The sequence below is a fragment of the Mercurialis annua genome, linkage group LG2 (genome assembly GCF_937616625.2).
Source record: "Mercurialis annua linkage group LG2, ddMerAnnu1.2, whole genome shotgun sequence".
Classification (NCBI taxonomy): domain Eukaryota; kingdom Viridiplantae; phylum Streptophyta; class Magnoliopsida; order Malpighiales; family Euphorbiaceae; genus Mercurialis; species Mercurialis annua.
Genome location: NC_065571.1, coordinates 49,413,728 through 49,428,198, shown reverse-complemented (window position 1 = coordinate 49,428,198; position 14,471 = coordinate 49,413,728).

Sequence of the window (14,471 nt, the reverse complement as noted above, 5' to 3'; positions counted from 1 at the left end):
GAAATTTTTGGTGAGTTGTTGTAAGCATGAGGCTATCTTGTGGGCCCCGAGAGATCTAGAGATTAGCAAATAAGAGATGAACACGTGTATTAGGATCAGCCGATATGAAAGAAGACTTTGCATAAATTTAGAAGTGGAGCCCACGTGAAAAGGGCGTTGAAGGTTGGGGACCTTTTGGGGTTTCCATTTTTATTTTTTCGGTTGGAAATTAGTTTCTGCAATTGATAAAGTTGAGTTTTTTAAGCATACCGACGTATTTTAATATATATTTTAAAAAAGTAAAATTTGAAATATATGTTAATTCTGATATTACACTTGTCATTTGATGTAGTTAAACATCTATCCATTAAAAATTACATGAATTTCATAATTGATCGATATATAAGAACTTTTAAACATTTTATTACCCACTCCATACGGGTGAGGATTTTAGCACTCCCCTAATTTATAATAGCACTCCAATTTTATATGTAATTTATTATAGGACAATTTTATCCTTTCATTTCATCAATTAAATTCCGGTCACTTCTAATATTTTTCCTATGAACTACAGCTCTTTATTGAAAAATACTTTTTTTCTTCATATTCTTACTTCTGTCAATCAAATTTAGACAATAATATATACAAATAATATTAATTCAACAATTTTAATATGGTGATGGCAAATAATATTTATTTATTGAAATAATTATCATCTCCATCAATTCATTATCTCTTAAGTATAAATATTTTAACATTCAGTTACTGCTTTCACTAAATTATATAAATAATTCATTTATTTGTTTATGAAAGTAGGTTTGTCAGGACAAATTTAAAATTAATGAAAATTAGTACTTTTTTTCCTTTTTATGTCTTCCCCTAGAATATATAATTAAAACAAATGAATGTATAATATCTGAATATTAATAAAACGATTGCAAGTATCGTACATGTTTTTTTTATATAATTCGAAGGGGATTATTTATAGGAGGAATAAAGTCACGACTTTAATAGAATATTACCCGATACTTGTACTATTTGAACTATAACTCATTGATAAATATTGTACATGTATTAATAATATTTTTTTTCAAGTGATTATTGTTGCAATTCACTTACGTTAAATTAATTAGAAAATAATTAATAAAACATAATTAGTTTTTCAATAAAATATAAAATTACAAAATTATTCTATAATATTATAGATTGTAAAAATAATAAGAAAACTAAATCAAGTTGATAAAAAAAGAGAGGGAACTAATAAAACTTCCTTTCTGAGTATGCAATTTATTAAAAGATTGAATTAATTTTTTTTTTTATGAACAACGCAAAAGGACCAAATTTGTTATGTAAATAGTCATAGTGATTAAGGTTATAGATGTCATTTTGGATTGGAAAAGGAGAATGTGGAGTGTGGTTATCAATTAAGGGAGTGTAAAAATCGCTACCCTTTGTATTGGGAGGCAGTTGTCTGGTTTATTTATCTCAAATTATAAACTATCATTTACAATTTTAAAAATTAATTTTATATATATTCTTATTAATTTTAATAAAATAAAAAATTACGATATAAGGATAAATATGTCATATTATTATATTCTATTTCATTTAATTTATACTAATTATATTTTTTAATATTTATGTTTTTCATAAATTATCTATCAATTTAGAACCGAGGAAGCATTATCGTATTAATTTAAAATTAACCATATTAAAAATAAACTTTTTAAATGATCTTGATAATTTGAAAAAATGAATTTGAACTATTATTTAAATTTAAATAATTTGTACATGATAACTCGTTTTGATAGTTTTATAAAATTATATGGATATTTTGTCATAAAAAATTCTAAATATTGTTTTTTGTTTACCAAATAGAATTAAAGATTTGTGAGATAGTATTACATTAATTTGATTTATATCAATTTAAAATTTTACGAGCTTATGAATCTAATTAAAACAATTCATATTTTAAACTAAACATATAATTATTGGATTTAATCTGAATTCCTTAATTTTTTTTTTTTGCACAACTCCATTGATGAACCACTAAATAATAGTATTAGCATATAAGTCGGTCTAAATTCTAAAACAGACAATAAAAATTGAAAGAACACTAAAAAATGAAATCCTAATCGTTTGCTCGAATATTGAATTTTGATGTTTTTTTAAGTTTGTTTGATAGAAGCTACTCCTAGCACGGATTTTTGTATCGTTCTGGTACGAGCTGGCTTTATCTTGAACTTATCTTTATCCGAGTTACTTCTAGCTCGGATCTTCATTAATCTTAATTTATCTTCTCCCCTATGATATTCTTTGGAGTTAGTTCTGGGACTTTGAAATTAAATTAATAATTTATTCAAAAAATAATAATAATTATAAATAGATAAAATGGAATTATTATATTTAATAAATTTGGTTCCATTTTCTTATAAATTAATTTCAAAGTAAAATGATCCTATACAGGAAAAGACCAAATTGGGTTGAAAGGAGAATATTAAAGCGAGTGGAACCCACAGTGTAGACAAGTTGATGTTCGAGACTGATCTGTAGTTTGCAGTTGGCCATACTTTACTTACTTTACTTTGCCATCCCTCCTAGTCCCAAGATATGGGCAAACGGGCATAGCTTTGTTTACATTCCCTGGCATCATGCCTCTAGGGCAACTCCGAAAGCTATTACTTTTGCCGATCGCATTTTAGTCAAATACGCCTCTAAGTCCGTCAACTAATCAAACCAAAAACAAACACATTAATAGTTACTCAAAAATTAATTAATTTATTATAATTTTACGGTTATTTATATATTTTTAATGAAATTTCAATATTATTTTATTAAAATTTATAGTTATTTAGTATATTTTATCATTTTTCAAATTTGTTTATTGTAAGTTAAATGATAACTCACTAAATTTTAATAAAAAAATTATTAAGTTATAAACTGAAATTTAAAATGAAATTATTAACAGTTAGAGCCAAATAAAGGCTTAGATTTTCTCATGCAAAATTCCACTTAAATTAATACGATGGATTACAGGAACTAAGTTATAAGTTCATCCTTAACTGCACACCGAATTTTAATTTGGTTTGCAAAACTTCTCTAATAATTTTTCATTTTCGATATTAACATACTTTATTTTTTTTATTCTACATATAGAGTATTTTTACTATAGTGTATCTTAAAGTAAAGTAATTTTACTATAGTGTATCTAATGGATGTGATTGTATTCCAGTCGAGGCGGATCTTATAGATTCGGCCACCGGTTTCGTATGACTTAACCCTTTGAGCGGGATTCCGATATCGTCTGAAAGTGGTTCTCCTGCGACTTGACTCCATAGTATTTATGGTAAGATTCGGTATCCATCAATTACTGATATGTTAACTTTTGTTTCAATATAGGCCAAATAAATATGTTAATTTAGTTGGAAATTTATTACAATAAAATATTATATTAATTTATTCAATAATTTATAAATAGAGTATATGCTGTGTCTTTTATTATTTAATGAATTTTAATAGATCTAGTTATTTAATAAACCTAAAAATATATGAATACATTATATATAATTAAAATTAATCTAGTATATTTTATCATAAATAAATAGATATATTTTATAAATCTTAATAATTTATTGGTAAAATGTATAAAATATTTAAGTAATTTATTGAGTAAAATATACAGTTAATATTTTTTTTGTAAAGAATAATATCAACTATTAAAAACAAAATATTAAAATAGAATAGTTTTAGAATAAAATACGCCAAAATATTTTGGCATTATTTGTATGAATGCTTTTAATTATGCATTTTGGCACAAATACAAAGATACTTTATTTTTAGAGGAAATTAGACTCAGCACTTGATTATCAAAAATAATTCCAAAAATACTTAAGCATCTTTTTTTTTTCTGTCAACACTTGATCCCACCTTTTTATTTCATCTAGTACTTGATTCCACCTTTTTATTTCATCCAGCACTTGATTTCACCTTTTTATTTCATCCAACACTTAACCCAACATTTTTATTTCGTCCAACATTTAATTTCATCTTTTTATTCATCCAACATTTACCTCCATTTTTTTAAGATTTAGAATTTAAATTTTATGATTTTAGGGGTTTATGGTTTATGATTTTAGGGTTAGGGTTTAGCATGATTTAGGGTTTAGCATGATTTAGGGTTTAGCATGATTTAGGGTTTAGGGTTTAAGATTTAGGATATAGGATTTAGCATAATTTAGGATTTAGGGTTTAGCATGATTTAGGTTTTAGGGTTTAAGATTTAGAATTTAGAGTTTGGGGTTTAGCATGTTTGGAGTTTAGGGTTTAGGCTTTAGCATGATTTAGGGTTTAAGATTTAGTATAATTTAGGGTTTAGGGTTTAGAAAAATAAGATTTTAAGTGTTAGCTTTAATGTTTTTATTAAATCAAGTGCTAGGTGCAATTTATTTATTTTCGTAAGTATTATCCGCAAATAAAAACGAATATAAGTATTTTTAAGATTATTTTAACAAAATCAAATATTTTTCAACTTTTCCCTTATTTTTATTATGTTAGTACTATAACTACGGCCTTATCTCTTTCAAAAGAAAAAAAAGAAAACTACGGCCTTATCTATCTCTGTAAAGCCTGGTATTGTAAGTGAAGCAGTGAAGCACATGCAAGAGAAAATTACACCATATCCCTCAAAATTTCAAAAGTTTATGTTAGTGACCCATCTTTTTTTTTCTTGCAAAAATCCCTCAATTTTAAAACATTCTTTTCATGCCTACCTTTTTATATTTATTATTCCTATTTTATCCCTAAAGTATATGTTTCTTATTGTGTGTTTATTACACCGAATTATTTACCCCACCATCTTCTTCTTCACTACCCACAACAGTTATCTAATTAATTTTGATTCAAAACATCACAACTTCTTCACTGTTCATCACATTCTCCATAATCCCTTACATTTCCTTCATTTTCTACGAAATCTCTGCTTCACTTATTTATTTCTTATTTTTCACCTATTTTCATGGTTACTACACGCGGTGCATATGATACTCAAGCTAATATCAAAATCGAAAAAATGAGGCAGAAGACCATCGCAAAAGGAAATTCTAAAGAAAGAAAATTATATTTGCAGATCTGTTATAATGGAAGAAATTATATGTAAAATGGAAACTTTAATTTGGATAGTGGGAATTTGATGTGTTGGGTTGTAGTGTAAATTTGAGAAATTGAAGTTTAGATTTGATTTAATTGTGTGGAAGTTAAGAAGCAGTATCTATCATGATGATCATTGGCGATGGCCGGTGATGGGACGGCAGAGATTGGAGGTCGGAGATGGATCAATAACTTTTGCTTTAGAATTTTACTTTCTAATTAAGATTACTAATTTTTGAACTATGTTTTTTAATTGAGAAGAATTTTACTCAATTATAACTGATGAAGAAGATGATTGAGAATATAATAGAAAGGAGGTGGTGATGGTGAGGAATAGTAGAGATGACAATAATAAAGATATTAATCCTGATGTGAGCATTGATAAAAAAATTGAAATAAGGAGAATGGTGGCGCGTCCATCCAGCTTCTTCTCAGATGAGATTAAGCGACGAAGGGCTTTCTGCCCTAGAAGATACATACAGCCATTTTGTTCCTCATGAATGCCACATGGCCATAATGTCAGGCATGAAGATTCAAATGGATTACAATCGTACCCAACAAGCAACCGTCGTTTTAGTTCTTCAGATTTCAAATCTTCTAGTTTTTTACTTACATATTAAACGCTTCTCAGGCTCTCTTATTTCCACCATGGCTTCCTCCTCTAACACTATTTCATACAAAAATCTTGCTTCTTCCATAGCTGATCTTACTGAAAAAACAAAGAAAATGACTGTATCTGATCCGGTCATTGAGCTCCAAGCTGATGATGAAGCTATTCCTGCATGCTATCAATGGGTTTTAGTTGGCAAACTCCTCACCAAAAAAACCTTCTCTGTTAGGGATATTCAAGGGTGGGTACAACGTGAATGGAAACCAAAGGGTAATCTTTTGGTTGAAGCAAATTCCTTCAATATATTTACTTTTGCTTTTCAAGAAAAGAGCGATCATGATATGGTGCTATCCACAAGGCCATGGAATATTCTACACCAGCATATTGTCCTTAAAGAATGGCCATCCTACAAAGCTTTGCGTAATATCAACTTCAAGATAACTACTTTCTGGGTTCAAATGCATGGCTTGCCAAGAAACTTACTCACTGAAGCAAATGCGACCAAGTTGGCTAGCCTGTTCCATCGGTTTCTTGAGATTGACCTTGACCGATCTAACCCCATTTGGAGGCAACAGTTTTTAAGGGTCAAGGTAGAAGTTCTTTCAAACAGACCGTTTATCAAGGGATGGCTCAGTAACCCTAGAACACCACAACAATTCTGGACAGATTTCAAATACGAGAATTTTCCAGATATTTGTTACTACTGTGGCAGAATGGGTCATATTATTCGAGCTTGCAGATATCGTTTAAATAACGAGGAACAAGGCTTCTTTCTTAATCCTCGTGAGTCGTTTCCTTTTGGTCCTCAGATGGGAGCAGCACCAATGATTCATAGTTCGCAGGTTATCAACAAGGCAGACTATGAATCGCATTTCGTTCAGGACAATCGGGGACCCCAACGTTATAGACAACCTCCTACACCAGCAGTTGAACCACAGGGTTCTACTAACCCAAATGCAGATGATGCAGCTAGGGTTTGCATGCTACAGGAAACTCACAATGCACCAACAACGATAGTGGGGAACAACGTTGAGGCCAGCCTAGCACCATTGGAGATTGTTCAAAATCCGGTGTCAGATATTATTACTCCAGATGGCACTTCAACAGGTATTAGCTCTTCACCTACCCTTCCATCTTTCATCTTTCAATCCAAAGCTATGACATCTGCAAAAACACATACTACAATTGTCACCAAGGCTACCTTTGATTTTCACCAACACCTGATTATGAACCCCACGCTGTTTTCGATGCCACATAAACAGACTTCCTACACTGCCTCTACCTCAACTGGACCGCCCAAAAGCCCAAAACCAATCTTTTTACCTAACCACCTCATTCAGCTTTTAAGCCCACCACTTAAGGAAAAATTTCAGCAAGCAGGCCCCATTATTCTGCTTAATGAGCCGGAACAGGTCGAGGTCTGTCTTGATCTCCTGTACCGAAATGAGCCACATAACCCAAAGGCATCTGAGCATTGCAACGCCCATTATAGTGAAGAAATAGCCGCCCTCTTTCAGGAAGTCTGTGTGGATGATTACTCCTTGAATCCACTATTAGGGGCAACTCTGAGCAACACTGCACCTCCATCAGTGAAGACTGTTTCACCTACTCCTGTGGGTAAATGGAAGCGCTGTACACGACAATTCTCACATACTGCAACTTCTTCTACTGCTAGCAGATTGTCTCGTGTGGCTGGTAAACGGAAAATGGAATGGGTTTTGGCACAGGACAAGGAAGAAGCCAAACACTTTAAAGCCTCCTATATTCAAGAACAATCAGAGATTCAACTGCCGGCTTTTTTCCAGTTCACTTCACATTCCCAGGGCTTGGAGGGACAGTTGCGGGCACTAGAGTCTGACTCAGATGAGGATTTCAATACTGACAATTTTCTCAGGGACCAGGAGACCACCCCAACAAGGTCTCCACCATATACATGAAGATACTATTCTGGAATTGTCAGGGGTTGGGGAATCCCCTGACAATTCAGCATTTGCAGCGCATGTGCAAGCAACATTCTCCGGCACTTATTATCCTTGTAGAAACAAAGAACAAGGTACATAAGATTTTGTCTTTGAAGAAACTGCTCAGATTCCAATCTCATTTTACTATTGATCCGTGTGGCCTCTCTGGAGGTATTGCTCTTTTGTGGAATCTTGATCTCAGTTTAGCAATCCAGCAGTATGATAGCTATTATCTTGCTGTTTCCATAGAAGATCAGAGTGGGTTTAGTTTTGATTTAGTGGGCTGTCATTTGAACACCAAACAATCTACTCGTGATGGTCAATTGCAATCACTACAGCTACTTAAATCACATCTTCAAAGAGCTTTTGTTTTTGTAGGGGACTTCAACGATATTTTAGATCCAAGAGATAAATTAGGAGGTCTGCCTTTTAATCATGTAAACCATGTAACTTTTCAAGATTTTGTAAATACTATGAATATGTTTGATTTGGGTTATTTGGGATGTGATTATACGTGGAGCAACCGAAGGTCGTATCCTGATTTAATCCAGGAAAGACTAGATCGTTGCTTTGGTAATTTCAGTTGGACACAACACTATCTCCATGCACAAATTCAACATTTAGAAGATATTGGGTCAGACCACTGCCCCATTCTTCTCACCACTGATACACTCATACAAAGACATCCAAAACAATTTCATTTCGACAAACAGTGGATCCACAATCCGGAAATATCAGCAATAGTTCACAGGGTATAGTCACAGACAGTGGAGGGATCTAGCATGTACCAAGTTTTCCAAAAACTCAAACTCTGTCGCCATCAGATGGTTCAGTGGCACAAGGAGAATCACATAAATGCAGCTCAAAAAATCACGTCAATATTACAGGAACTACAGAAAGCTAAAGCTGTTCCTCCGATTCATATCCAATGGCCATATATCAAAGCGTTGGAAAGTCATCTGCTTAAAGCTTCATCTCAAGAGGATAACTACTGGCGTCAAAAATCACGTCAAACCTGGCTACAACATGGAGACAAAAACACGCGATTTTTTCATGCATCCACCATGCAACGTAGAAGGAGAAACAATATATTAGGCATTAATGATGCTAATGATCAATGGCAAACTGATCCAACTGTGATTTCGCAAATTATCCTTACTCATTTCCAGGGACAATTCACAACTTCACATCCAAGAGAACCTCAGGAGGTACTCACTCATTTTCCAGCTCAAGTTTCTTTTGATATGAACACACAGTTATGTAAACCTATATTGGATATGGATATCTACAATGCTGTTTTCTCCATCAATCCTTCTAAAGCACCGGGTGGTGATGGGTTTACTTCTCTTTTCTATCATGCCTATTGGAATATAGTTAAAGATAATGTGAACCATTCCATCAAACAGTTTTTCAGAGGAGGCCACTTATTAAGGAGCTTTAACCATACAATTATTGCTCTCATTCCCAAATCCAAAACCCCTATTAAAGTTTCAGACTACCGACCAATAAGCTTATGCTCTGTTTATTACAAAATCATTTCAAAAATTCTAGCATCCAGGCTTCAGTCTATTACTCCACTACTCATATCTCAACATCAGAACGCTTTCACTAAAGGACGATCTATTGCGGACAACATACTGCTAGCCCATGAGGTATTACATTACCTTAAAACAAAATCTACAGGTAATGCTTATTACATGGCAGTCAAATTAGATGTTAGTAAGGCTTATGATAGCTTAGAGTGGAGTTATATACAATCGGTTTTGGAGGCTTGGGGTTTTCATTCTATTTTCATCACCTGGGTAATGGAATGTGTCTCTACTGTTTCATATTCAGTTCGTATCAATGGAGCAACTACAGGTTATTTTTGTCCCACAAGAGGTATTCGCCAGGGAGACCCGCTATCCCCTCTGTTGTACGTCTTATGCTCTGAAGGTCTGACACATATTCTCAGCCAAGCGGCCACTGCAAAAGTTTTAACAGGAATAAAACTCAATGCACATTGTCCTACGATCACTCACCTTCTGTTCGCCGATGACACACTCATTTTCTCGAAAGTGAGTCTCCAGGATATTGCAACTATTCAAGATATGCTACATTTATATGGACGATGCAGTGGTCAATGTATCAATTACAACAAATCTTCAGTTCTATTTAGTGCCAATGTCGATGACTACCAGAAAACACTGTTTGCTGAAATGCTGAAAATCCCACAAAATGCAACACAGGAAAAATATTTGGGATTGCCTTTTCAGATATTACGTTCTAAGAATGTGACATTTGCAGGAATTATCTCCTCCATTACGTCAAAGCTTCAAGGATGGAAAGGGAATTTCTTATCATCAGCAGGCAAAGAAATCCTTATTAAAGCTGTTGCTACTGCAATACCTATTTACGCCATGATGAGTTTCAGAATTCCAAAATCATTATGCAAGCGTATTCAGCAAATTATCCGTCAATTCTGGTGGGGTCAGCAACACGATGAGAGGAAAATTTGTTGGATCTCATGGAAGAAAATGTGTACTAGCAAATGGGAGGGTGGACTCGGATTTAAAGATTTGCCAGCTTTTAATCAGGCATTGTTAGCAAAACAGTTTTGGCGAATCATGCAAAACCCAAACACACTCCTATATAGGGTCTACCAGAGCAGATATTTTAAACATAACCATATCCTCTCAGGACAGCTAGGGACCAGGCCTTCTTGGGGCTGGCGTAGCCTGTGCTGGGGTAAACAGCTACTTCAGAAAGGATTACGTTGGCATATTAACAATGGCAACCATATCAACTGTCTTCTTGACCCATGGATTTCGACTGCTTACCCATTTATCCCTCGCCCAAACCCAGTTACTGCTCAAGCTCCTCTGTATGTTTCTGACCTCATAAATCAACAGACAAGAAATTGGAGGCATGATGTGATTCTCTTCCATTTTCATAGGGAGGATGCACTTCAGATCTTATCGCTACCTATTCCATACTGGCCACATCAGGATAGATATATTTGGCACTTCACTAAATCTGGGTTATACACTGTTAAGTCGGGATACTATATTGCGCTCCATGAAGGTCCTCGCCCATACCAATCACTTATTAATCATGTGACAAAAGCAGATTGGAAAAAAATATGGGGATTAATGATACCCAACAAGATTAAAGTATTTCTATGGAGATGCATGCATGATGGCTTACCAACTGGAGATTTATTACATTACCGTCTACAGTACTCATCAGCCTGCTGCTTTTGTGAGGGGAAAGAAACCCTCATTCATTTGCTTTTTGCCTGCCCACGAGCTAAACAAATATGGCTTACTTCCCCACTTAATTTCAGATCGGAGGAAATGAGCAACTATAACTTTCCCCAGGGCTGGCTAAAGATAACTCAGGAACTCGTAATTTTAGATGGCATGGATAATGCTCTTCATTATTTCTGCTTCCTTATGTGGCATATATGGAAGTCAAGAAACAATACAATCTTTAACAATGCCACACCAAATACAGTCGAGTTGATTAATCAAAGTTTACAGGACCATGCAGAATATCAGCAGAGTCAGCAGGCTATGATTTCCCAAGCTCAAAACCGTCCTACTAATCCTAGCGTATCGCAGGTACACGCTACTATTCCAGCCGGAAGTATGAAAGTCAATTATGATGCGGCCGTAGACACTGTCAGAAAACATGGATATATTGGGGTGGTGGCTGTTGATAGTCATTTGCACAGACAGGGTAAATTCTCAGCTGTTTTCCAATTTGTATGGGACCCGGGTATTTTGGACTTTTTGGCGTTAAGAGAAGCAATGAATTGGGCATTATCAAAAGGCTGGACTTCAGTTATTTTCGAAGGAGACGCTCTCCAAGTATCCAACATAATCAATTCAAGGCATTGTACGAATGTTTCTTTTCAGGGTATTTGTGAAGATATATGGCGTCTAGTACCTTCCTTCAGCAGAATAACAATCCAGTATACTCCACGTACTCATAATACAGAAGCACATACATGGGCACAGACAGTTAAGACTTTTCACCAACACCGGGGCTGCTGATTCTTGTGTAATCGTTTTGGTGCTCTCTCATTTGTACTCTCTTTGTTTTCATACATTTATCTCTGTTAAAAAAAAAAAAAAGGAGAATGGTTTAAAGTCATTGGATAAATAAATGTACTTTACAAATGGGAAATACATGAATTTGATATAACATATACATTGGAAGTGGAAGTTGAATTATATCAACCTGAATGGTTAGGTTGGGATATGTTCTGTTGTGCATTTTACTAATGGTTTGTTTTACTGGATAAGAAAAAAAATAGAGGTTGAAGATGATGTAAAAAGTATCATTTTAATCATAATAATGTTAAATTGATATTTTAATAATTATTAAAAAAAGTTATATTTTTATCATAATTCATGTCATGATATTTTTTAACTTTTTATTTGTTATAAATATTGAATAAATTAAAGTTTATCATAAAGTTACAATCTTAAATGATGTTTTATATGGAGAGAATTTTGAATTTTAGTGTAATATACAAATTTAATCTCTTTTTTAAAATGAAATATATTTAGCAGTCTATAAAATCAAAAATCAACTTGATGTGAACCGGATGTAAACTGAACTACCCTAATTCAATTTTTAATAAAATTCATCTTGCTGCTCTTTACAATCTTAAATGATGTTTTATATGGAGAGAATTTTGAAATTTAGTGTAATATACAAATTGAATCTCTCTTTTGAGTGAAATGTATTATGGAGTCTATAAAATTAAAAATCAACCTGATGTGAACCGAATGTGAACCTATATCAACTGAACTATCCAAATTCAATTTTTAATAAAATTTGTCTTATTGCTTTGTACAATCTTAAATGACATATTATATAGAGAGAATTTTGAAATGTAATGTAATCACAAATTGAATATCTCTTTTAAGTAAAATATATTTGACATAATATAAAACCAAAAATCAACCTAATGTGAACCGGATGTGAACCTATATCAACTGAACTATCTTAATTCAATTTTAAATAAAATTTATTTTGGTGCTTTTTACAATCTTAAATGACATTTTATATAGAGAGAATTTTGAACTTTAGTGTAATATACAAATTAAATATCTATTTTAAGTTTATTGTATTTGACAGTTTATAAAACCGAAAATCAACCTAATATTAACCTGATGTGAACCTATATCAACTGAATTATTTTAATTAATTTTTTTATAAAATTTATTTTACTGGTCTTTATAATCTTAACTAACATTTTATATAAAAAAATATTGAGATTTAGTGTAATATACAAATTGAATATCTCTTTTAAGTGAAATATATTTAACAGTCTGTAAAACTAAAAATCGACCTGATGTGAACCTGATATGAACTTATACCAACTGAACTAGTTTAACTCATTTTTATATAATTATTTCTCATTTTGAAAACTTAAGTTGATAGCACTAAGTCTCAGTTTAAGAAATAAAATAAATGTAGAGCCTTTAGAAATAATGCAAATACCTTATTAGTGTCCAAATTATCTTTTTCTTCCACCATGATTACAAGATCTAAACACTCACTGCACATTCCTTTATCCCCTTTTGACAGAGCTGAATCGGACCAGGTTTTAGCTTTTGAAGCAAAAGTTTTCGCTACAGCTTTTGATAGAACAATAGAATTAAGACTTAATACATTAAATCTCTTGCACCTGTTAATTTCAACAAAAATTAAATTAATCTTTGTCTTTTCCTGCTAATCGATTGTTCACCGGCGATAATCTTTGTCTTTTCCGGCTAATCGATTGTTCACCGGCGAAAACATCCACTTTGACGGCTGTAATGAAATCTCCCAACTTTCTTCTTTTCAGTAATCTTTAATTGAAATCAAGAACATCTGTTCTTGGATAACAAATCTCTCTTCTGGTTTTTATTATGTGGTGAAATTGATTTTGATTTATCTCTATTTCTTGAGAAATACAGAGAGAACAAAGACAAGGCACAGTGAGAACACCGAGACCAAAATTGGAACTGCCAAGTCTGTCGAGCGGCGAATACGGTTCTCTCCGACGGAACTCAACGACCGGTTATAGGAATCCTACATGGAATTTCATCACAGACTCGATGAATCATCCAATTTTTTTTTCTATTCCAGTTAAGAAGAAAAGGATATAAATGTCAGAATTTAAGTCAAAATCAACTTATTTTGGGTTATGGGTGATTTGTGAAAACTTTTTAATTTTTTTGAGTGATTATTGCCAAAATTAAAATCTTGAGGTAAAAATAATAGGTAGGTCAGGTTTTAGGGGATTTGTATAGATTACCCCACATGCAAATCCAAAGAACCTGGCCCTCACCCATTTGCTGCTTTCTTCTCATACATGATACATGACAGGACGCCACATCGCACCAACCCACTATACATGTTTGTCACCTTTTATTTTCTGTATGCGAAAAAATGATACTCCTTCTATCAGTAATATTTATCCCATTTAATTTTGACAAAAAAATAAATAAAAATTAATATATTTTTATTATTACTAAATTAACCCTCCATTAAAATTTATGTATATTTATAACTATTATTTATCCCATTTAAATGACAAATATTATACACCAATTTTTTTTATCAAAAGCGATAAATATTATGGACCGGAGGGAATATAGAATAAATGGTATTCGAGGTCTCTAAATTTATCAGTCGAATTAATTCATGACAACGGTGGCGGATTCATGATCTATTAGCCCAAATTTAATTTATAATCCACTTCTAACCTTTCAACAATTGAGATTTTAACTCTCTAA